Source organism: Chinchilla lanigera, unplaced genomic scaffold (assembly GCF_000276665.1).
Source record: "Chinchilla lanigera isolate Chin_1 unplaced genomic scaffold, ChiLan1.0 scaffold00031, whole genome shotgun sequence".
NCBI classification, from domain to species: Eukaryota; Metazoa; Chordata; class Mammalia; order Rodentia; family Chinchillidae; genus Chinchilla; species Chinchilla lanigera.
Genome location: NW_004955432.1, coordinates 14,298,822 through 14,324,743, shown reverse-complemented (window position 1 = coordinate 14,324,743; position 25,922 = coordinate 14,298,822). Strand labels below are relative to the sequence as shown.

The 25,922-nt window shown below is 38.6% G+C and overlaps 1 protein-coding gene across 1 annotated transcript in view; it reads right to left on the bottom strand.

Moving 5' to 3' along the window:
• Positions 1-25,871, bottom strand: part of C1galt1 (core 1 synthase, glycoprotein-N-acetylgalactosamine 3-beta-galactosyltransferase 1) — a 54,952-nt gene extending 29,081 nt beyond the window's left edge. The window contains exon 1 of the mRNA XM_005388090.2: positions 25,697-25,871. The gene's annotated coding sequence lies outside the window, so the exon portion shown is untranslated. The remainder of the gene's footprint in view (positions 1-25,696) is intronic.
• Positions 25,872-25,922: the final 51 nt, after the last annotated feature.

Below are 25,922 nucleotides of genomic sequence, written 5' to 3'. Positions count from 1 at the left end.
TATCCATTTTACAGTTGCTGTTTTCCAACAGTGTCTACCTTTGATTCTGTGACAATGATTATTATCTAAAGATACCTTTTGTCCTTTCTACACATAATACCTACTAAATGTGAAAGTAAAATTGTATAGCCCAAGTGAATACCACCAGTTAATTGATGTATTAGCGTTTTTAGAAGCTTTGCTACTAAATATAAGACAAAGGTGCAGGTTATCACTACCATTAAATACTCCACTGGAAGCACTAGCCAATGCAACTGCTCAAAAAATAAGAGGTGTAAGTATTTATTTGAGAACAATGTCAACATCATCATGAACTAAAACTTTAAGAAAAACTGAAACACCCTCTTTAAGAAAAACTGAAACACTATTTAAAAACAGAAAACACAGGGCAGCTACTTGTGAAATTAATCACTTTTAATATAAAGATGGTAAACAACTATAATGGCAAATCATATTATAACAGCAAGCAAAAAGCTGTAAGTACAAAGAACGAACATAACTAGAAATGTGCAGCGTCTACAAAAGCTATAATCCCACGGCAGGATCTATAATAAAATTTGAGCAAACAGAAAGACAATAAAGTTGTACCTCGGTTCACAAACATAATTTACTGCATGATTCTAGGGAAAGTGGCTGCAGTTGGGTTTGTCACCAGATGCAGAGTTTGCAAATGGAAGTAAAATTTTGCCTAACACTTCTGTTTGAGAACCAAATTGTTTACAAAAAAGTACTGATGAACTGAAGCTCATTTGTGCAGTACTACTGTACTGTACAAATTTTAACTATAAGAATAACAGCTTAGAGTAGTGATTTCGAACCTTTTACAACTTCCCAAGAAACAACAGCTGTGGCACTTGCGCCACAGGTTTGTCACCACCGCCTTAGAGGATTTCCACTTCTGGGGAAATACAGTAGGAGGTAGAAGTCAATGTCCCCACCCAGGCAATTACACTGGCAGACACTGATGTAACTATTTTGGAACTCCGAGAAACTATTAAAGGCTTAAAATTCCCGAGAAAGGCTTAGACAGTGAGGGCAACTGTAGATGATTTGAGTTCTTAGCTTGGGAGGAACTATCCATCTTTCCCCTAACAGATCCTTTCGTAAGCAGTGTAATTTGTGAAGAAGCTTGTGTGATGCTTGCTTGTGGACGAAGGGTGAGCAATAAAAAACCACATCCTCCAAATATCAGCAAAAAAGTTTTGTTAAGTACTGCCTCTGATCAGAGATGGACAGCCAGTCGATGTACTACCAATGCTGCAGGGCTCCCCCAACCCCAGACGATCTCCAAAAGATGTAAAGGGCTAAGCTCTTCTCTGACCCTTTTCATTTCTTATTTTTCTCATTCCCCAATTTTGGAAGTCAGACATTAAGCAGGGCACTGGACAAGACCTTGTCGCAAAATAAAAAATAAAAAGTGTCTGGTATGTGTGAAGGCCCTGGGTTCAATCCCTAGTACCATGAAAAGGGGGTGGGAGATCCATACACATGAGAAATTAGAAAGTCTCTGTGGTCAGATAAAGGGAAAAACTCAGAGTGATCCTTGATAAAAACTGCAACTATCAAAACCAGTAAAGACAAAAGACTAGAATCTGATTTACAGAGTCAACACATTGTTAAATTCAAACATCTGTTTTTTTAATAAATAACCATGAGGCACATAAAGAAACAAGAAAGTTTGATTCATTTAAAGAAAGAAAATAACCTGTTCCTCTGCAAAACTAATGGCAAATCTAATAGACTTTGATAAAACAGAAAACCTAAAAAAAAAAATTATTCTAGAGATGAAAAGAACAGTAACTGAAATTTAAAAATTGCTGAAGAGACTCAAAGGCAAATCTTGGCAGGTGGGAAAAAAACTGGCAACCCTGATGACAGAACAAGTGAAATTACTGAGTCTGAAGAGCTAAAAGAAAATGAATAAGAAATAAAACAGAACCTAAAGATCTGTAGGACACCATCAAGCAGACCAATACACATTTCCCAAGTGCCAGGAGGACAAGGAGACTGTCTGAAGAAATAATGGCTAAAAATGCCCAGAGCAATACTGACATCTCAACACCAACATGCAAGACACTGGACAGAGTGCAAGTAAGATGAACTCAGATTTACACCAACACATAATCAACTGTGGGAAACCAAAGACACAATCTGCACAGGATCAATTAAGATATGACTTGTCAAACTGTTGTCAGATTCCTCCTAGGAAACTTTGGAGGGTAAAAGGTAGTAAAATAATACATATAAAGTGCTTAAAAATGGATGAATAGAGGAGCCACATCTGAGAGACTAAAAGACTAACTAAAAATAAAAGGTAATTGAAAGAAGGGAAGTGGATATATAACAATACAAAAAAATCAACTTGAAAGAGACTTGTAGATCAAACAGAATATACGCAGGAGTTAAAAAGAGGGGAAGCAGTCCAACGGGCTGATGTCCTCTCCCCACTCCAAACAGCCATTTTGAGAACTTCCAAAACAGCTGGAGGGATCCAAGGAGCATGGCAGAATCTAGCCTCACCGGATAGACTGGAGCTATACGGGCCTCTCTCCAAGCACCATGGAGGCTGCAGCCCAGAAGCATTTTCATGGACACGGAGAGGTGAGAGGTCAGTGGCAACATAAGCTCCCTCCCCACCCACCTGATCTCAGACTTAAAGGATAAACAAGGGAACTCTGCTCACATCAGGAGTCAGCAATATTGCAGCCCAGGCACACCTGAGTCACTACCAGGAGCCTGAAGTTTACCTCACACCAAAAGCAACATTCATCCAGCAAAGAAAGCAAACACTGGTCTAGCCTGCACCCTGGCTTGCTTGCCTCTATGGCCAACTCTCACTGCCCTGCGCAAGTCCTAGAACTGCCAAGAGATTCTATCTGACATCTAGCACCAGTCACCACGTGGCCTGGGTTTCCATGGGGAGTTCTAATCCCACATGAGTCTCGTCCATTTCCACCCTGCATTTTGCCAGAGTCCTAGGCCCATTCCCTACACGGCATATTAGGCCAGTCCTCTGCCTGATTAGCAGTGAGAGTTAAGGGTTTGCCCATTTTGCCCCGTGCTCCAGACACCTGTAACACACCATTAAGCACCCTGGGCTCTGACTGGGCCTGCCGGAATCTCCCTATGCCAGTCCCAAGGGCACCTAGGTCTCCACCGAGCCCCATGAAGTGACATGAGCCCTTACCTGGTGTCTGGGGCTGGTCCCATGGGCACGACTACACATCAGGTACCCAGTGTTGGCCCCCAACCAGCAGGAATCCATGCCAGGAGCCTCAGAATCCAGTGTCCAACCTTTCCTGGGCTGGTGCCCCAGTGTGAACAGTTCCCACAAATGGATGTACAGACTGGGACCCACTGAGCTGACAAACCTCCACACAAACCCACAGAGGGACAAAAAGGGATGTTACTTGTAAAATTAAAGACTGCAGGCTCTGAAAGAAAACATTCTTCTGGCAATACACAGGAATTATTTTCTCTTTTTCTTTTTGTTCTTCTCTCTACATTTAACCCAATTCTTTTCTCCACTATTGGCATTTTCTTGATTCTCATTATTATATTATTATTCTTATTATTCTTCTCGATGGAGTTTTGAGTTGTGTTAACTTTTCTTGTTCACTTTTTCAAATACAAATTTGTTTTATTCATTTGAACAGGTCCTCCCTTTTCTCTCTTCACTCTCTCAATCTGCTTCCTAAATATTTTGTTTTCTTTTCCTCTAGCTTAATCTCTATTCCTTATTTATCCTTATCTTAGTGTTTTCTGTTACTACTGTCTCATAGTACTAATTTTCCTTTATTCTTTACTTCAGTCTTTTACATCAATCTTACCACCTTCTACCAATCTTTCATTGTTTAATTTTTCATAACCTGTTTTTTTCTTCATGCTTCCACACCCACCATTTACCCTTACAAATCTGTAGGGCACTATATCCTACTACAGATGAGCACTGTTGTTTTTAAAGGAGATAAAACTTTTCCATTCAGTGAATATTTACTGTATATAAGTACCTGATTTGTCTTACAGTTTTTTCTATAATTATAGCTCTTGTTTCTATGGTTAAAAGTGGTACAGTGTTAGTTATTATTTTGTCATCATCCAGTTTGTGCCTGATACCACCATTTTTGTAATACTTTAGGCAAGAGAACATAGTTGCTATGGTTGATGTATTGTGTCAACTTGAGAAGTCTAAAAGCTTAACTAAGTGACTCAGCAGGGAGCCAGGGTCCTCACTCTGTAAACATCCTGAGCCTGTGCAAGAGAAGGGTACCAAGATGGTGTGGGTAGAAAGGACACCGTAGGGCAAAGATTCTGCATACAATATAAAGGAGGAAAAGGGGACTGCCCCCCCCCCCCCGCTTTGTGCTCTTGTTGCTTTTGCTGTCTTTTGCAGCCTTGGACTGCTGCCCTTGTGCCATGCCACCTTGCCTTGGAGCTAGCTGACTACAGCCTGAAACCTCCACAAACTGTGTGCTAAATAAACCTTTCCTTCCTTAATTTTGAGTTTGGGGTATCTCTCCCAGCAGCGAGAGAAAAGTAATAAAACAATAGTTAATGCAATCAATTGGTGTTCTGTGTACGCCTATATCTGGATTGTCTGGGGGTCATAAACATTACTACAGTCCATTACCAAAGAACTGGGTACTAGACTAATCAGGCTGCAACATTTTCTTGCTAGCAAATGCAGGTGGTAGGATCGTGGGACAGACCCAAAGGCCAACAGCTACATAAGGCTAGAAGACATCTCTGAAAAGTTGATGCTGTTATAACCAGAAGTAATTCTCTCTGCAAAACTTATGGCCAGAGCCAAAATCACTTAAAAAACAGAAGGTGTAAATAGTACCACTAGACATAAAAAGCTCAAAAGACTTCATGAGGAAGCAACATCTTAATAAAAATCTTCATATAAACCACAAGCTGTTCACTCTACTAGACCTTGACCCACAGCACCCCCCAAAAAGGAGCAGGGGAAAGAGAGGGTATATGAATATATATGAATACACACACAACAAAACAACCCCATGGATATTCATACACATAGGAAGGAGCATAAAGAAGCAGGGCAACAGAAGACTCCTGTGGTCTCCCAAGGATCCCAAGGCAGACCAAGGGGTCACAAAGGGAAAGGAAAGCAAATACAAAGTAGTGGAACTGTACAAAAAGTTTATACAAGGAATGAAGAAATATACAAATTAAAAAAGAAAATGAAACAAAAGTTCACTGCAACATCAGTCAATACACCCATGGTGAGTTGCGGGGAAATAAACTGCGTGAGCTAACCAAAATGGTTCAATACTTGAACGACAGATTCAAGCATATAGAATCCTCAAAAAGATGTCAGACAGAATTACCTGAAATAAAAAAAGCTGTTTAGAATTCATAAATTACAGATGATCAATGTGAAGACATTGTCAAATGTCAAAAATTCAAGATAAAAGACTGAATTATATTTAAGTACTCAAAGAAGCCACAGTGAAAATAAAGAGAATAAGAGATTATCCAGAAGCTACTGGAGAACAATAAGAACAATCTAAAGTTAATTGGAGTTAGACAAAAGCTAGAAAATAACATAGATTTTGTAACATGTAGGAAAAAACAGAAATCGTAGGGAAAAAATTTTGCAAATATAAGTTTAAAATACAAATAAGCAACACAGAACACAAAACAAGTATGATGAAAAAAGCAGCTCCCTAAGGCATATCTTAATTAAATTGCCAGATATCCAGCAAAAAAACCCTAGAATTTTAAAAACAATCAGAGAAAAATAAAAAATAACATACAAGGGTAAACCAATCAGTATTACAACAGACTTCCTAACACAAGCCTTTAATGCCAGAAGAGCTTTCAGTATTTCAAACACTAAGAGCAGATAACTTCCAATTTATATTAACTTACTCATCAAAGTTATCCCACAAAATACATGAAATAAAACCTTTCCATGAAAACGACCAGCTCAAAAGATGTATGAGTGCTGAACCAGCACTCCAGAAAATATGCAAGAATATTCTTAACAGAAATAATGAAACCAATAGCTAAAAAACCCAGAGGAAACAAAAACTCCAAATAGGATCAAGGGAAAGCAGTTGTAAGAAGAAAGTTCATTGCAATCAATTCCCACAGTAGGAAAACAGAGCAATCCCAAATAAATAACCACAGGGGCTGGGGATTTAGCTCAGCAGCACAGTGCCTGCCCAGCAAGCGCAAGGCATGAGTTCGATTCCCGGTACTGGAAAAACAAAACAAAACAAAACAAAAAACAAATAAATAACCCTCAGTAGAAATCAATATGAAGATTTCTCAAAGAACTAAAATTAGAAATTCCATATGAAATTCCAGCTCTTCCCCCTTCTAGGTATCTTTCCCAAAGAGCTTAAGACATACTACAGCAGTACATGCATGCCAATGTTTATAGCAGCACAATTCACAGTAGCTAAATCCTGGAAACAGCTTATATACCCATCAACAGATGACTGGATAAAGAAAATACAGTATCTACATGCAATGGAATACTACTTGGCTATAAAGAAGTACAAATTTGAGACAGCTGTAGGAAAACAGATACACATGGAAAATGTTGAGTAAAATTAATCAGACACACAAACTTGAAAATCATAATGTATTTGTAATCTAAGTAAAGTATAAACTAAGATCAAAATAAAGGAAGGGTAAGATAGAATGTCAGTGTTTTAATTTGCATTTCTTGGATGATTAATGATGTTGAACATTTTTTCATATATTTATTTGCCAATTGCATTTCTTCATCTGAGAAGTGGCTATTCATTTCAAATGCCCACTTTTGGATTGGGTCTTTGAATTTTGGAGGCCTAATTTTTTTTTTTTTAATTCTTCATATGTTCTAGATAGAAGTCCTTTGAGGGACAGTTGGCTAAAATTTTTCCCAATTAATGGGTTTTCTTTTTACTTTACTGGTGATTTCCTTTGATGTGCAGAAACTTCTCAATAAGATGAGATCCCAGCTGTTGATTCTTTGAAGTATTTCTCGCACAATATTGGGTTTTGCTCATCAATTTTCTGCCTACGTCTATGTCTTCAAGATTTCTACCTACTTTCTCTTCCAGTAGATTTAGTGTTCCTGTTTTAATATTAAAACCATCATACCACAGTGATATATAAACAACCATGTTTATAGCAGCACAATCTGTAATAGCCAAATCTTGGAAACAGCTCAATGCCCATTAAGCAGTAAATGGATAAAGAAGATGTGTTGGTCTTTTTTTTTTTTTAACTACAATGGAGACTACTCTGCCATAAAGGTGGATAAGGTTGAGACATTTATAGCTAAATGGATACACTTTGAGACCATACTGAAGTGAAATAAATCAGACACACATGTGTAAATACCACTGTTTCTCTGGTGTGAGAAATTGAAAGTGTAAATAAGGACTAAAATGTATAACACGTATTGTGAAATAGGAAGAAAATGTTCAAATGGGGAAGGGAACAAGGGAGAAGAGAGAGGGGAAGGGGAAAGGAAAGAAGGAAAAAGTAAAAGAATGAGAAAAGAAGAAAACAATGGAAACGAAGCTTTTGTAAATACAGTGGTAAGAAGGGGCTGAAGGAAGGGTAGGGCAATGGGGAAAAAAGAATCAATTATATCATGTACAGGTACAAATTCTCTATGATGAATGTGATCATTATATACACCTAAAATGTACCAATAAAAAATTATAAAGAAAATATAAAGGAAGGACAGGAGAAGACAAGGGGATGGATCTCTTGCAGATGGGAAGGGAACCACAGGACCAAAGGCAAGGACAAGGGGGTGAGGGTGAGGGTGGGGAAATAGGTAGAGTGAAGATATGCCATGTACAAGGTTCTAGTAACTTCATGAATATGGACAGTATATGCCATAAATATGAACTAAGATTACTATCAACAGAAATGAAAAGGCCAAAAGGGGAAACAGAGGAAAGAGAGAGAGAGAGAAGGACAGAGGTTTTAAAAAGCTGTATTATGTACATGTACCGATTCCCCAAGAGGACTGTAAAACGCATGGGCTGCAAATACGTACTAGTTAAAAAATGTCAATTAAGAATTCTGTATCCGGCAAAATTATCTTTTAAAAGTGAAGAGGAAATTAAGATATTTTCAGGTAAACAAAACCTGAGGAAGTTCACTATCACAGGTCTGCTTTCAAGAAATGCAGTCCTCCAAGGTGAAACCAAAAGGACATTTATTGTCTACGAAGAAATAAAAATCATAATAAAGGTAGACACATAATTATAAAATCCAATATTATTATAACTTTTTTAATCCTATATTTTGTTTTCCACATGTAAGAGACTAACATTTCAGCAACTGAAACAGGGGGGCAACTGGAAAGGAACAATTTTTGTATGCTACTAAAATTAGGCTGGTATGAATTCAAATTAGAATGCTGCAACTAAAGCTTAAATGTAATCTCCATAGTAACCAAAGAAACCTATAGAATACAAAAAAAGGAAGTGATATGGAAAACTGAGAGACAAAAAAACAAACAGTAAAATGACAAAGTCCCTCCCTATTAGAAATTATTTTAAATGTAAATGGATTAATCTCTCTAATCAAGAGGCAGAGATTGGTAGAATAAAAATGATCCAATTACATGCTGTCTAGAAAAGATTCACTTCAGATCCAGACAAACTGGTTTACAATGAAAGTATAAAAAGATTCCATGTCAACAATAATCAAAGGAACAAGAGGTTATACTAATTTCAGACTAAATATAATTTAAATCCAAAAAAAGTTAAAAGAGTAAAAAATTATATTATTAAAAGGTTATACACAGCAAGAAAATGTAACAATTATAAATCTAATTATCTAATAATACACCATTAAAATACAGGCTGCAAAGTCTCAACATATTTATAAAGATAAAATTTCATACAAAGCATTGTTTCTCTGGCAACAAGATATGAAGTCAGAAATCATTAACAGATGGCAAACTGGAAAATTATGGAAATCAATCAATGGCTCAAAAGAAATCACAAGGGAAGTTAGAAAATACACAGAGAAAAATGAAAAACAAAACAAAAAAATCATTTATAGGACACAAAGACTAGGGCCAAGAGGAAAATTTCAAGCTCTAACAATTCATTTAAATAAAAAGGAAGGATTTCAAATGAAAATCTACCTTCATAATTTAAACCATCAGAAGAACTAAACCCAAAGCTACCAGGAGTACAGAAATACATAATACAGATTTGAACAAAGATAAAGCAAATAGAAAAATAAAGAAAAAAATGAAAGTTGTTTCTTCAAAAAGATCAAGAAAATTGACAAATCTTTAGCTAGATTAAGAAAGAAAGGCAAGACTCACACTAAAATCATCAAAGAAAGTGGAGGTCCTCTACCAATTCTATAAAAATACAAAGGATTATACAGAAGAACACTATGAACAATTGATGCCAACAACCGCATGACCTACAGAAAAATTGGAAACACAGAAGGTACCACAAATGAATCTCAATCCCAATCTCAATCTCAGTCTCTTACTCGCTCAAAAAAAAAAAAAAAAAAATCTGAACAGCCGTATTATACTAAGGAGAACGAACTGGTGAAACTGTATCAATAATAAAAAGAATCTCCCAACAAAGAATAGCCTTGGACCACCTGACAGCTTCAAAGGTGAATTCTACCAAATATTTAAACAGCAGAAACCTAGCCTGATCAATCTTTTCCAAAAAATAGAAGTAGAAAGAATACTTCATTCTGTGATCCCAGCACTATGTCAATAGCAAAGCCAGAAAAAGATACGAGAAAACTAGACCAATATCCACTATGAACCATGATACAAAAAACTGAATGAAACACTAGCAAATTGAATTCAGCAGCATATTATCATATACCATGACCAAGTGGAATTTATTCTTGAAATGCTAGGTTGATTCAACACATGAAATTCAATCAAGGTAATATACCACATTAACATAATGGGCAGGCTGGAGGGGGCTCAATCTTCTTGATAAAAGAAAAAATATTAGACAGAGGCTAGGCATGCTGGTGCACACCTGTAGTCCCAACACTCAGGAGGCTGAGGAAGGAAGACTGCTGTAAGTTTGAGTAAAGCCTGGAGTTCAATGCCAGCCTGAACTGCATAGCATGACCTTCTCTCAGAACCCCACCCCAAACTTAATACCTTTCATGATATATTCAACAAACAACAGAAGGAAACTTCCTCAACATAATAAAAGGCATAAATGAGTAGACCATAACAATCACTATACAAGATGTAAAAAGCCAGAAGAGTTTCCGCCAATATCAAAATAAAAGCAAGGATGCCTGCTTTTATCACTTTCACTCAACGCAGTACTAGAAGCTCCAGCCAGAGCAAGCAGGCAAGAAAGAACAAAAAATAAAATACAGTCAAAGTGAGAAGAAAGAAGTACAATTACCTCTGCATATGATCTGATCTTTTATGTAGAAAGTATGAAAGATCTCACACACATAACACACGCAGGCACATACACAGACACCTCTGTTGGAATTAATGAATGAATCCTGTAAAGTATATTAAAAATGAACAATCTGAAATGCAAATGAACAATTCCATTTAGCATCAAAAATAAGCTTAGGAATTAATTTAACCAAGGAGGCGAAAGATTTGCATAAGAACTACAAAATACTGCTGAAATTAAGACATAAATAAGTAGAAAGATATTTCATGTGACTGTAATATGTAACACAGTTAAGTATCAATACTACCCAAAGTGAACTACAGATTTAATACAATAAGTAGTAAAATTCCAACAATGTTTTGTACACAAATAGAAAAATCCTTACTAAAGTTTATATGGAATCCTAAGAGATCTCAAATAGGCAAAACAATCCTGAAAAAAAAAACAAAACTGGAAGACTAACATTTTCTAATTTCAAAACACTTACTATAAAGCTATATTAGTGATCACAATGTGGTACTGCCATAAAGACTGACATGCACATGAATGGAATACAGTCTAGAAATAAATCCTCAATTTTTGGTCGAACGATTTTTGGCAAAGGAATCAAGATTAACAAAATAGTCTTTTCTAACAAGTGATACAAGAAAACTGGATATCCAGTTGCAAAAGAATAAGGGTGCTCCCTTATTCTTGCAAAAGAATAAAGTTGATTCCTTACATAACAGAGTATCCAAAAATTAATGGGAAATGTATCAAAACATAGGTCCTAAAATTATAAACATCTTAAGAACAAAACAGAGCAAAAGCTTTAAGACTTTCAATTTGGTGATGATTTCTTGGATATGATACCAAGGGCAGTGAACAGCAGCAACAACAAAAACAATTAGCATATTGGACTTCATTAAAATTTTTTAAACTTGTGCATTAAAAGAGACTGTCAACAGAATAAAAGGCAAAAGCACAGTGTCTTACTTTTCTTGCTGCTGAGAGAAAATACCTGATACTCAAAGATAGAGGAGAAAAGGTTTATTGTAGATCACGGTTTGTAGCTGTTCCAATTCATAGTCAGCTGGCTCCAGGGTAGTGTGGAATAGCAGAGGGGCAACAGTTCCTGGCAGGCAGAAGGCAACAGAGCAGAGAAGTAGCACAGTAGCAGTAGCAAGTGACAAACAGTGGCCCTCTTTCTGTCCCTCATATCCTATCCAGGCTATCTACCCACTCTTAGGGCAGGTAGCACTCACACCCAGGGTGAGGTACCCTTAATCCTGGGGTACCATAAATCAATCCCTGTATCACCCTAGATCCAGCCACCTCTGAAAAGTTCCACCTATATGACCACATGAAGTTTTTGTGTATGGTGGGGAACATAACACACAGAATGGTCAAATAAAACTGTAAATCAGACATATGATAAGGGGTTAACATTCAAAATATACAGTCATCCCTCACTGTATTGGTATTTATATAATATTTATGATTTTAATTATTTTTGCCTAAAAATTTAAAATATAAAAATATAAATGTTAATTCAAACATATTAAAATAATATTAAATCTAAATAAACTACAGCGTATATTTCATCAGCATATGAATACTGTATTGTACACAATGGAAATGCAGTAGGCCACTACTGCTTGCACAAGGTTACCAACATGAGATTGTACACGGTACACTACTGGCTGATGGAATGGAAGGTGATCAACCACAGCACTGTATTCTGTATCCTGGGTGCTGATTGGCTCAGTGACCATAGCATCGGTCTGTTTGTTCTCTCTCCTTGTCCACTTCACATTGAGTACCCATATAGAATTTTACATTTTGTTAAAATTACATAAGTCTAAGAGTATAGAAAGTGTTTAAGAGCATATGAAGTGTTTGAGAGTGGGAAAGGTTAATAAGAGAGTGGGAAAGGTTTATAGGAGTGTGGGAAGGGTTTATAAAGCCTTAAAATATATATAAATAATAAAATAAATATAATGCTGCTACTTTGCAGATTTTCACCTATCGCAGGGGTCTTTGGAACTAACTCCCAATCACTGTACAGAGAACTAAAATTCAACAACAAAAAAAACAATTCAATGGACAAAAGATCTGAAAAGATATCTCTCCCACGAAGATAAACAAATGACCAACAGAACACATGAAAATATTCCAGACATCAGTAACCATTAGTCAAATACAAATCACGGAGATGCCATTCCACACCCATGAGGATGGCTAATAATAATAGTCAAGCAAAAACAAGTTTTTCCAAATATGTGGACAAACTCAACACCTGTGCTTTACTGGTAAGAATACATAACTGCTATGGAAAACAGTATGGCTGCTCCTAAAAAATTAAAGACAATTACCATATGATTCATCAATCCCATTTCTGGTAGAAGTTCTAATTACTTGAAAGCAGGGTCTCAAAGAGTTATTTGTACATCCATGTGCACGGCAGCAGTACCAAAAATAACAAGTGGAAGGACAGTAAGTATATCTACTGGCAGATAAATGAATTAGTAAAATGTGGCATTTACCCACAGAAGAATATTAGCTTTAAAAAGGGAATTCTAACATATGCTACAAAAATGTATAAACCTTGAGGACACACTGCTAAGAGAAATAAGCCAATCATAAAAAGACAAATAATATATAATTCCACTAATATGAAATACAGTAAAAATTAGAGATGGAAGTTTGGTTGCCAGGGTCTATGGGGATGGGGGAATGGAGAATTATTAAGTGTGTATATTTGCATCTTTGCAGGAAAAGAGTTCTGGGTATGGATGGTGATGGGTCTCCACCCATGTAAAAAAATCTGCCAAGTCATCATGTGGTGGTCCAAAAACAATGTGTCACTCCAAGATTAACTTCCTCCTTCTTCTCCCAGTTTAACCTCAACTTTTTGTTTCCTTTTCCCACGAATGCCAACATTTCCCCAAACAGTGTTAGGACACCTTAACTGCCCATGTAAACTCCACCCCCAACCTAGCTCAATAAATTCACTGTCCCCTGTCTCCTCCTCACAGGGTTCATGTATTCTACTGCAGCCCTCTCCTCCTGCAATAAAGGCTTCTTTTATCTCTGTCCTGTCTCTCATTTGCACCAAAAGAGAAAAACCTTACATTTTGGTGCTGTGACTCGGACTGGTTGGGGAGTGTGGCTCCCAAGGGCCACTCCCTTAGTTTAGACTCTCCCTGCAAAGAAGCCACCCTTCCTCATTCTCCCATCCTGTCTTTGCCGTTGCCAGCCTCCATCCAACACCAATCCACCTGGATTCTCTCAGGTGAGCCACTCCTCGCCTCAGGAGTTCCTGCCTCCTTCTCGCTCTTGTTCTCAAAATCATTGGCCCATGTCAGGACTCTCTCACGTCCTTTGGGACACCCCTCTGTCCTCTTGGTGACGGCTGATAAGGGCAGATGGGCACCTCTCATTCACTCACACCCGGATGAGGGTGATGATTCTCCAAGGGGTTGTGACTTGGCTTTTAGCCTTTAACTCACCTTTTATTTGGTCACTCATGGGAAATATTCCTTTCCAACCCAAAAAACATACTCTGCTCAGGTGTCTCTTAAAACAGTTAAACACCTTAGGTCTCCGAGAGACTGTTAAACCAAAATGATTAATTTTTTACGCTAGACAGCCTGGCCTCGGTAAAAACTAGATAATGACAACCACTGGCCTGACGGAGGATACTTTTGATTTCAATATCCTCCAAGACTTAGACAACTTTTGCTATTGCAATGGCAAAAGGTTGGAAATCCCTTGTGTGCAAGCATTTATAGCTCTCACGGTACATCCTTCTTTTATTCAGACATGTGGGGTGGCCCAAATACTTTTGTCCTGTTCCACATTGTCAGACCCCTTATCTGATACTGCTTTGGACCTTCTCAAAGATGTTCATCCTCCACCATATCCACAAGCCCAACCTCCTCAATCTCCTCAGCCTGATGTCTCCATGCCATCTCCCTCCATGCCATGTCACCTCTAACTCCCCCTCCTCCACTCCTCTGCCGCCATTTCCCCTCTGGTGCACCACACCTGGTCTCACTCCTCCTACCCCTCCATCTTACAATCAGCTGCCATCTTGTAGTCAGCCACCATTTTCTCAGCCCCAACCTCTTCTTCCTCTCTGAGAACAGGCTGGCCCAGAGCGACGAGTTTGCATTCATGTTCCTTTTTCCCTCTCTGACCTATCTCCAATCTCTCATAAATTAGGTCTTCTCCACTGATCCTCATACATATATTAAGGAGCTACAATTTGTGGTTAATCCCTATGATTTGCACTACAAAGATCTTTATATTATCCTCACTTCCACTCTCTTCCCCTGACAAAACCTCAACTGTGGGAAGCAGCTGAAGCTGAAGCTGACCACAGACATCAGACATCAGACTAACTAACTAACCATCCTGCTGGGGCCATGGCAGTGCCAAATTCAGATCCCCACTGGGATTATTAGGGAGACAATGGCTCACAGCATATAAATATCATGAGTGGTTGTATAACTGCAGGTCTTAATAAAATTTATCATCAACTAATTACAATAAACTCAATGAACAGACCCAATGCACTGATGAAAATCCCACTGAATTCTTTTCCTGCCTTACAGATACCCTGACAAAATACACACACACAGATCCCTAATCTCCTGAGGGGATAGCCCTTATCAACTCTCATTTCATTTCTCAGTCAGCGGCTGGACTCATTTCTAGTGGATTAGCTTGGTATCACTGCTGAAGAGGATTGACAGGGCTTGGCATCCATGGCCTCTATTAAGGTATCCTTCTTGGAGCCTTGAGTCTTGCTAGACATCTCAGGTAAGACACTCTGTTTTCTTGTGGACATGGGGGCCACATACAGTGTTCTTCCTGAGTTTTCAGGTCATTGTACCAGATCCATGGTCTCTACTATGGGAGCTGACAGCCAACCTACACAACCCCTCCAGACAGGACCCATCCCCTGTCAACTACATGACTCCTTCTCATCTGTAATTTCATCGTTACTCCAACCTGTCCCACACCCCCCATGGGCAGAGATCTCCTCCAAAAACTTAACTTCTCTTTCACTTTCTCCCTCCCCACGGCTCTCATCCTTCAACTCAACCACTGTGCAATGTCAGTTCAGCCCCTCCACTTCCTCCTCCCTTGCCAATCCCACACTCTGGAACACCTCTAGTCCCACTCATGCCACCCACACTACCCCTGTACTAACCTGCCTCTGGGATGATGGCCTTCCCCTATGTTCCTCAATATCCAACAGCCCCCAAACATCAACAGGGACTCAAACCCATAAATCAATGCCTCTTAGCCAATGGTTTCCTTAAAGCTGCCTATTCACTTTACAATACCCCTATACTCCCAGTTCTCAAACCTAATGGCTCCTATCTTTTACTTCAAGATCTCAGGGTTATCAACAATGTGGTTACAACAATACACCCAGTGGTGTCAAACCCTTACGCCATGCTCTCTCATACTCCTCCGTCTACTACCCACTTTACAATCTTGGACCTCAAAGACGCCTTCTTCACTATCCCCTTATACCCTGATTGTCAGGATCTCTTCGTCTTCATGTGGACAGACCCAGATACCCTACGATCTCTACAGTTTACATGGACAGTCCTACCTCAAGATTCAGGGATAGTCCTCAATTCTTTAGCCAAGCCGTTGCTACTGACCTCATGACCCTTGGTCTCAAAACCAGCACTCTCCTCCAATATATAGATGACCTCCTTCTCTGCTCTCCCTCCCATGCTCTAGTCATACAGCTACCCTTCTCAACTTTCTCTAGGATCATGGATGCAGGATTTCTCCTGCCAGAGCTCAAATAGCCTCACCAAAAGTCAACTATTTAGGGGTTACCCTCACTCCCACCACTTACTCGATCCCTGCCGATCGCAAAGCCCTCCCTCATGACCTCCAAGTGCCAACTAAAAAACAACAAGTTCTATGCTTCCTTGGTCTAGCTAACTTCTTTTGCTTTTGGATTCCTAACTTTGCTTCCCTAGCTCAACCTCTCTATAAAGTATCCAAGGGCTCCTTGCCAGAACCTCTTGATTCCACTACTCCTATACATTCCTCCCTTCACAAGTTCATGAGGCCCTCTTAAGGGCCCCAGCTCTCACTCTCCCAAACCCGACCCAACTCTTCACTCTGTACACAACCTCTCAAGACTATATGCTATGGGAATTTTAGGACACAAAAAGGGACCTTCTTTCCAAGCAGTGGCATACCTCTCAAAGCAGTTAGATAATACAGTATGCGGATGGGCCCCCTGTCTCTGACCCCTTGCCACAGCAGTCACATTAATCCAGGAAGTAAAAAAGTTCATTTCAGGACAATCAATCACAGTACACTCACCTCATCGAGCTCATCTCACACAAGACACTCCCTGCCCTCATAACTCCTTCTCACTTGCAGCTGGTCCACTCAGTGCTCATGCAAGACCTTTCCATTATTATCACCACAGGAGGCCCCTCAACCCAGTCACCTTACTCCCCACCTTTGATGAGACCTCTCACCACGACTGCACTGAGGTTTTACAGATGACCTCTCGCCCTTCCCCCACATTAACAGCATTCCTCTCCCTATAGCCTCTGACACATGGTTCACAGCCAGTAACTCAACCAACACACACTCAAAAGAGAGCAGGATATGCCACAGTCAGCAGACCTAAAGTAACAGAGGCAGGCCCAATGCCACATGGAACATCTTCACAAAAGGCAGAGTTTATTGCCCTTACATGAGCCCTTACACTAGCAAAAGACAAAATTATAAACATTTATACTGATTCAAAATACACTTTTAGTATTCTCCACTCCCATGCCACCATCTGGCAAGAAAGGGGCTTTATTAGCTCTCAGGGCACTCCCATCACCAATGCACCTCTCATCCTCAAACTTCTAGAGGCAGCAGCACTCCCAAAACAAGTGTCAGTCATTCATTGCAGGGAACACCAAACACTATCAGATCCCATTTCTCAGGGCAACACCTTTGCTGACACACCGGCCAAATTAGCTGCACAAAAGTCATACCCTACCTGCCTTGTTCCCCTCACTCCAAATGTCCTATCCTTACCCCAGTACTCTCCAGAACAACAACATTTCCTCCACAAACCTAATTATCGTCAAAACGCCCAGGGATGGACTTTTCAAGGATCAAAGCTTCTCCTCCCAGTCCAACAGGCATTAACTATCATCACTGACTTACACAACAACTGCTTTCATGTAGGCACCCAGGCCCTATATAAATTTCTAACCTCCATTACTACCCATCCCTCCCTAAAAACCATTATTTACCAAGTCACCCAAGGTTGCCATCTCTGTGCCGAGACCTCCTCCTTCTTTCTCAACCTACCAACTCCATGGACACACTCCAGGCCAAGACTAGCAGACAGATTTTACACACATGCCTCATTATAAAACCCATGGGTATCTTCTTACTTTTGTCTGCACTTGCTTGGGAGAGGCCTTTCCCACTGCCCAAGAGACTGCAGACATAGTTTCTAATGTCCAAGACATTATTGTCTAATGTCCAAGACATTATTGCCCAATTTGGCTTAACCAAACTATCCAATAAGACAATGAACCAGCTTTTATCTCCCAAATCACTGAACAGATATCCTCAAGTCTTAACATCACGTGCCATCTACACACACCGTATCACCACAGTGAATTTATTGAGCTGTGTTGGGGGTGGAGTTTACATGGGTGGTTAAAGTGCCATAACAAACGCTGATTGGGGAAATGTTGGCGCACATGTGAAAAGGAAACACGAAGTTGAGGTTAAACTGGGAGAATAAGAAGGAAGTCGGTCTTGGAGTGACAAGTTGTTGTTCTGGGCCCCTATGCCATGTTGGACCACTGCCATGATGACCTGGCAGATTTTTTTTACATGGGTGGAGACCCATCAGATGGTAGTGACTGCCTAACTATAAATGTACTTAATACTATTTAACTGTAAAATTAAAAATGATTAACATGGTAAATTTTATGTTTCACTGCAATAAAAATAACTGAAAAAAGGGATAAAAAAAAAAAAAATCAACCTTAATGGTGTAAGTTTCCCCACATTAACTTGTCTATGTAATAAGATCACAGTTAAAATATAGGTAAAAGCAAATAACCTAGCAAAAGGTATTCTAAAAGTTTGGAAAAATAAACATGAAACTGAGCTGGGAAACTGTGGAAAGAGGTACTGGGGAGAGATAAATTAAGCCTATGAGATCCATTTAAGAATGCAAGATTCAGTAGACTGGAGATATAGTTCAGTGGTATAGTGCTAGTCTAGCATGCACAAGGACCAAGTTCAATCCCAGTACCGTTCCCCTGCAACACACACAAAAGGGTTGCTCTTACCTTGCACATACAAGGTCATGGGATCGATCCCTAGCACCATAAAAAAGAAAAAAAATGCAACATTCAAAAAAATTAAATAACAAAATCATTCTAAATATTGTTTGGAAAAATAAATGTGAATGTAGATGGGAAATTCTTGAGAGGGGGATAGAGAGGAGCAAAGCCTATCACATATTAAAATATATTATTCAGGGCTGGGGGTTTAGCTCAGTGGCACAGCACCTGCCTGGCAAGCGCAAGGTCATGAGTTCAATTCTCGGCACCAGAAAAAAAAAAACAAAAAACAAAAGAAAATATATTATTCGTAAAACATAGGTACCATAATTAAAACAAATTGTATTCAGACTAAACAGACAGAGCAACTTATACATAACTCTGTAAAAATGTATTACTGATACTAAAGACATAGTGCTGAACATTTTTTCTCCATAATCAGACTTTCACAAACTATTTTCTTTGAATCTGTACTAGTGAGAATGGACCACTCTACTCTTGCACGAATAATGGATCATTATCTTGCATGAATGATGGATCATTATGAAACAGAAGCAGCCTCAATTTCCATCCCAGAGCTTCAGATAAGGGGTTTCCAGATACACATTCCACAGTTATCCCAGCTCTGTAGTCTCCAAAGAAACAAGACCCTGAGTAGGCTTATTAGCCAGGTCTGATGTTTATTAACCCCATGAGACACAATCTTCGTGTGCTTTAAAAGTATCAAATATTACTGTATTTAAAATTTGCCTTAACACCATCCTTCCCCAAAAGTCCTATAACATAGTTTATTCTTCAGTGAAATAAGGTTCTCCCTCTATATTTCCCTTAGAGCAGCAATTAGTTTAACTTTAATCAGTTTACAGAGATGTCCCGGGTGATCATTATCAGGACTTTATCAACTAAAGTAGTTTATGAAAAAAACAAGTACCTGTGGAAATTTAATATCTAAATCTCAGAGCATTTCAAATCAAGAAAATGATGGCTTATTCAAGAAATGGTATTGGAATAATCTTTTGGAAAATATAAAAAGCAACCACCTGGATCCCATTCTGATAATTAACAATCTAAATGTTTGAGACGTTAATATTTAAGAAATTGATATTAAAACTAGAAGAAAACATCTTTTTGCATTTTTAAATCATGAACTGAGATTTTCCCACAACTCAGAAGCTATGACTACAGAACTATGAGTTTCAGTGGATAAACTTTTGGTGGCAATTTTGATTCAAAAGTATGTTTCTTTATAAAATTTTAAAAAGGAGTGTAAATCATAAAGGATAAATGATCCACAAAATGTAGAAACAGATAAAGACAGAAAAAAGTAAAACGATCTATGACAATTTGATTTCACTCATGAAAGAAAGGTAAATCAAATGAAGAGATACTATTTTTAACCTATTATATTGACAAAAATTTTACAGTTCATTAACAACCAGTATTTATTAACTGGTATTCATGCATTTTCCTTCACAATTACATACTTGTACTGTCCTTTAGAAGGATGGTTGACAATATTTTTTAAGCATTTTAACTGTAGGTGCCTTGAATCCATCATTTCATGATCAGAAATTTAACACAATCATAAAGTCTTCAAAGATGTGCACAGCACAAGCCCAAAAATTTTACAGTTCATTAACAACCAGTATTTATTAACTGGTATTCATGCATTTTCCTTCACAATTACATACTTGTACTGTCCTTTAGAAGGATGGTTGACAATATTTTTTAAGCATTTTAACTGTAGGTGCCTTGAATCCATCATTTCATGATCAGAAATTTAACACAATCATAAAGTCTTCAAAGATGTTCTTGACAATCATAAATATAAAATGTTTCTTTGTTGATGGAACTGTATGCACCCACACAACAGAATATAAGTGTTAAAATTAACAATGGTCTGTATGTGCTAATAGGAAAATCTTTGCCCTTTTGGCTATGATTATTTGTTAATAAATTATACTTTTTTTAAAAAATCAGAGAATGAAAAGAAAAAAGAAACCCAAATGAACTTCATAAAAGGAAAACTATACCTAATAAGACAGGTTTCTTTTTACTATTTCTATTACCAGTTCTCTCCAAAGGTAACTACTATTCCTTGAAACTTTGCAAGAAAAAAAGTAATGCCTACATCAGCATACATGTATGTTTAGCTTTAAATTCTTGTTGGAGATCATGCAATGCATCCAATTTATGTTTCTCACTTTTTTTGTAATACCTCATTCATTTTAATAGTACAAACAAATTTTTAAGACAAGCTATTGAAATCTGCACAGCACAAGCCCATTTTGCTTTTTAAATGCTATGTGTATATGTATAAAATTCTGTATATCTAAATAATAAAATCTGAACATCCAGAAAATTTTAACAAGGGTTGCCTCTGGGAGGTGCCAGGTGGCAAGGACAACAACAAATTTACATATTTTTTCTTTGTCTTTTACTTTTTGAGACAGAGTCCCACTACATTGTCCAGGCTGGTATTTTGTTTTGTTTTGTTTTGTTTTGTTACTGGGAATTGAACTCACAGCCTCATGTTTGCCAGACAGGTGCTGTGCAGCTGAGCTATATCCCTGGCCCCAGGCTGGTCTTGAACTTCTGGAGCCTCTAGGGATTATAATACCTCAGCCTCCTGAGTGCTGGGACTACAAGCATGTGCCACTGTGCCCAACTCATTATATATTTAACTGTAAATTAATGCCTAATGTTAAAGTTTTAAATTTTTATCAGGTACATACTTATTGCTTAACAGAAATAAGGGTAAGCTATTTTACCCAGAAAGTAAAAGTCAAAGCACTGTAATTTTCCCATACTTTTTACACAAAATGATCTGTTGATCCTTTTCAGACTTCTCCAAGTTTTAACGTCCATACACAAACGCTTGCTACACGCTTTCATCTGGACCACAGGCATCACTCAACAAGTCCAAGTCATTGCGTTTGCCCCCAAATTGGCTCGTTTTACCTTAATTACTGGTAATTATCTAAATTATTCACCAAAAGGTTCCTATTTCACTGAGTCACCTGGTTATCAAAGGAGAAATTAGAGACCTCTGAGAGGGAGAGCTGGAGATCAAATCTAGAGCCTTGACATGCTTGCTAAACGCACACTGTGCCAAGCAGTAGAACCCCAGTCCCTGGGAGGTATTCTTAAAGCTCCTCTTACCCTCACCCCGAACTTAATTACCAAGCACTGCCAATTTTATTTTCTATTTTTCTAAGCCATCATCTACTCTCCTTTTCTAGTCTTTGTCCTACTCCAGACACTCCTTTCCCTTCTAAGCTGTTACAGTATGTAACCTGTCCCCTAACTTAAGCGCTACTTCTCCAACTCATCACCACTCTGCCAGGGGAATGACCTCCTAAAATGAGAAGTTGACCATGTCACTTTGTGGATCCTTTCTCACCGACCCTCACTCCCTACAAAACAAAAACTAAGCATCTTTAACACGACACATAAAGGCACTACTTCATGTAGACTTTGACCAGGTTTTCACCTTTATCTTTCACTCATTCGTGGTTTATAATTTATCCTTTAGGAATTGTGAACTAACAATGGTTCCTGAAATATGCCAACTTAGTAAGCTCCTCTATTCCTACTGTATTATCTGACTACAAAGCCTTCTTCCCTTCACTATGCCCAAACTTCTATAAATACCACTAGAGTCAGGGTTTCTTAACTTTGGCACACGGACGTTACGATCTAGATGATACTCTTGTTGTAAAAAGCTGTCCTATGCACGACAAGGTATGTACCAGGTTCTCTGGCCTCTCCTTACCAGGAACCACAGCATTCCCAGAAGTTGTTACAACCAAAAATGTCTTTATTCCTGGCCAAATGTTCCCTGGAGAAAATCAACATCAGTTAAGAACCACTCGACTAACTTGTTGAAATTTAGTTTCTCATATATGAGGTATGCTCCAAGAGGGTGAATGTTTACATTTTAAAAACATTACAGTAGAAGACACATTGCCATTAACTTCCCTCAAAATTCTCTTATTTCAAATACATTCACCCCAGCATTCTCCCCACTTTCTGAAGCAATTCTGAAAGTCTTCTTTCTTGAGTGTCTTTAATTGCACCATTGTGGCTATCCCAATGTCCTGAGCAAATTTAAAACATTCACCTTTCATGGTCATTTTGACTTTGGGGAAGATCTGCATGGTACCAGATCTGATAAGATGGATGAGAAAAACACCATAACATTTTTATTTGGCAGAACTTGCCATAATATTTTGAATTGATTCAAGACATCAAAGCAGCAATGACGGAAGAGGGCTAATGTGTTGAATGTGGAGGGGATATTCTGAGGGGGATTAATGACATCTTCTCCTATAATAAATTTTTAAAATTTAAATATTGACTATAGTTTTAATCACACTACTTGTGTTTACTGTATATACAAAATATCTCAGAAAGAATATATAAAGATGTAACATTAATTGTCCTTGAGTTAACAACTGGGTGACTAAGGTGATTAGAACAGAAGGAAAACTGTTCACCTGTCACCACATTTACTTGTAATGATTTTAACCTTGTACCTCTTCCAACCTCTCCACAGCTAATACATGCCTTTGAGTCATTTTTTTCCCGTAACTATTGCAACAGCCTCTAGACAACTTTTCCCTTCCTTCATCCTCTTCCTCAGTCTATTTTTACCAGCAGCCAGAGTAATCCTTTTAAAAGTGAAATCAAATCTCGTCACCCATTTGTGCAAATCCTTCCTGCCTTCCTCATCACTTAAAAAGTCAAAATCTTAAACGGATCTTCATACAAATTCCACCCCTTTCTTTCTCTCTTCTTTGTATTCAGATGTTTCGGAGGTCAAAAATGAACAAACAACGACTTCATAGGATTGAAACTAATACTGTTGCCCTCACTGTGTTTTAACTTTGAACTCCTTTCAGTTCCTCAACCATGCGTGGGTCTTTGAAATTGCTGTTCTTCACTGGGATTAGGGGTTCTAAAACCTGAGCCTGTGTCAGAATCATCTAGAAGGCTTGTTATATCCGTTTCCAAATCAAAAAACCTGAAGTGTGAAATTTGCATTTCTAACAAAGTGATGCTGTGTATTCAAAGACTACATTTTTTAGAACCAAGGTTTTGGAGCCATGCAAGGTGAATGCCAAGTGATAACAGAGACTAGTGCGACAGAGCTGCGGGCAGAGGAAAGTCAATGACTGCCAGTGAGTGACACAGGCAGCTAAAAGACATAGAAGGGATTCTCTCCTAGCACCTGGAGAGCAAGGCCCTACCAGGGTCTTGACTTCAGACACCTACCCTACAGCACTAAGACAACACATTTCCGCTGTTTTACATGGCCCCGTCCGGGCACTTTGGTATCTAGGAAACTAATACAATGACCAAGAAAGCAAGGGCCTCCACCAAGCTGTATATAACTTCAGATTCTATATACTATCCAGCATTTACCAGTTTAAATGTTCCTTTATGTGTAGCTTTCATTGTAATCAGGTTTCCTGTTTCACAATCTCCCCAATATTGCTTCTTCTTGTCCTCAGTGTGCAAGACAGCATGCAGCACCGGGGCTAGGTAATTTACTTCCTTTTTTTTTTTTTTTTTTTTTTGGTTTCTTTCCTCTTCTTGCGGGCCTAAGACCAGCTTCTTTTATTCCTCCCCAATAGACACTTCTTATTTTCATACATTACGGACTATGGCATATATTTTCCCAAGACATTTGAATTAGCTGCAAAATAAAACTTTATGTACACATTCACATTACTCTCTCACCAGGCTTTAAGGTAAAATACTAACTTCGCATTTATGGGACAAATCTCTCTCTTTTGCTTTCATAATTTAAACGCGTGCCAATTTCACTGAGTTTTGGGGATGGGAACTATATCTTTCTTTCATTAGGCATTTTGCTCAAATATCAACAATTTAAAAAAAAAAAAATTTGTATTGGGAAGCTCAAACTTACATGTACTTGAACTGAACTGACTTGAACTGACAATTTTCCAGTTCAGCTTTTATTTATAAAGGTACTGTCCCAAAAATTTCAATCAGTGATATTACTACACAAAGTCAACCCTGGCTTATAAAGTTATGCTGCATAATGCAATTCTTATTTCAGCACAAATCAATATATAAATAATAGCACAGGCCTAGCAGAACACTTTTATATATCTATGGTCAGGTAAACATTACATACTTATTACATACCCTCCTAAGTAAATTTGTGACAAATTTCTAGAATTTGGAGATATTGTATTCATAACCTAAAAAAACCTGAAAACAATCTCTAACTGGCCAGCGACCACCGAATATTTTTTGAATAGTGAACCCTAAATAAAAAGATATAGAAAAACAAATTCCAGGCAAATTTGAAAGAGACATTTAAGAGGTCTCCACGAGTACTAAATTTAAAAAAAATCATTCTTTTCCTACAAAGAATTTTAAATGAGTCATTCTTTCCTTACTAAATCACTGCTTTGCTTAACATATGGTGAAAAGAGTTAACTGTTTGATAACTTAAAAGCTTTATACTCACTTAAAGTGTATGTCAATATACATTAAGGCTGGCAGAAAATAAAACAAGGACAGTTTATTACACACAAAAACAGAAGATCACGCGCCTAAGGCTCATCTGTCATTTATCTGAGATGGGAGCGCTACGCTGTCATCCAAATACCTTCTGAAACCTGAAGACTCCGGCTCCCAAACTTACACCAGAATGAAACCACCCGAATCACGCGCTTTCTTCTGGTATCCAGGAAGAGCTCTCTGTTCTTCTCCTAACTTCTAGTAAATCAACAATATCTGGCCATTACACATGACCTAATTCACTCTGAAACATTAAAAGTTCTGACTTTATATCCAACTTTCAAATCCACAGTGAAATCAATTCATAACTAACGTCAGAGTTTTCCACCCTCACAGCGGCGAAAGAAGATACCGCGACCCCCCGCCCCGCCTCAACGACTTGAGGAATTTCAGTTTTTCCAAAACCTGTGGTTTCTGTTGCTGATGTTGTTTAAACAGGGAGGCGGCAGGCGTTCAGGGCTGCAAGGCGGTCCGTCCCCAGCCCTCCACCTCGGTCATCTTGAAGAGCACACAGCTCGTCTGCACGGCAGGCAGGGCGGACGACGGTGCCAGCGCTCCGAGCGATCGCACGCGCCGCGCCAGGGCCAGCGGGCGGGCAGCGGCCCCGAAGCACACCTGCCCCGTCGTCCGG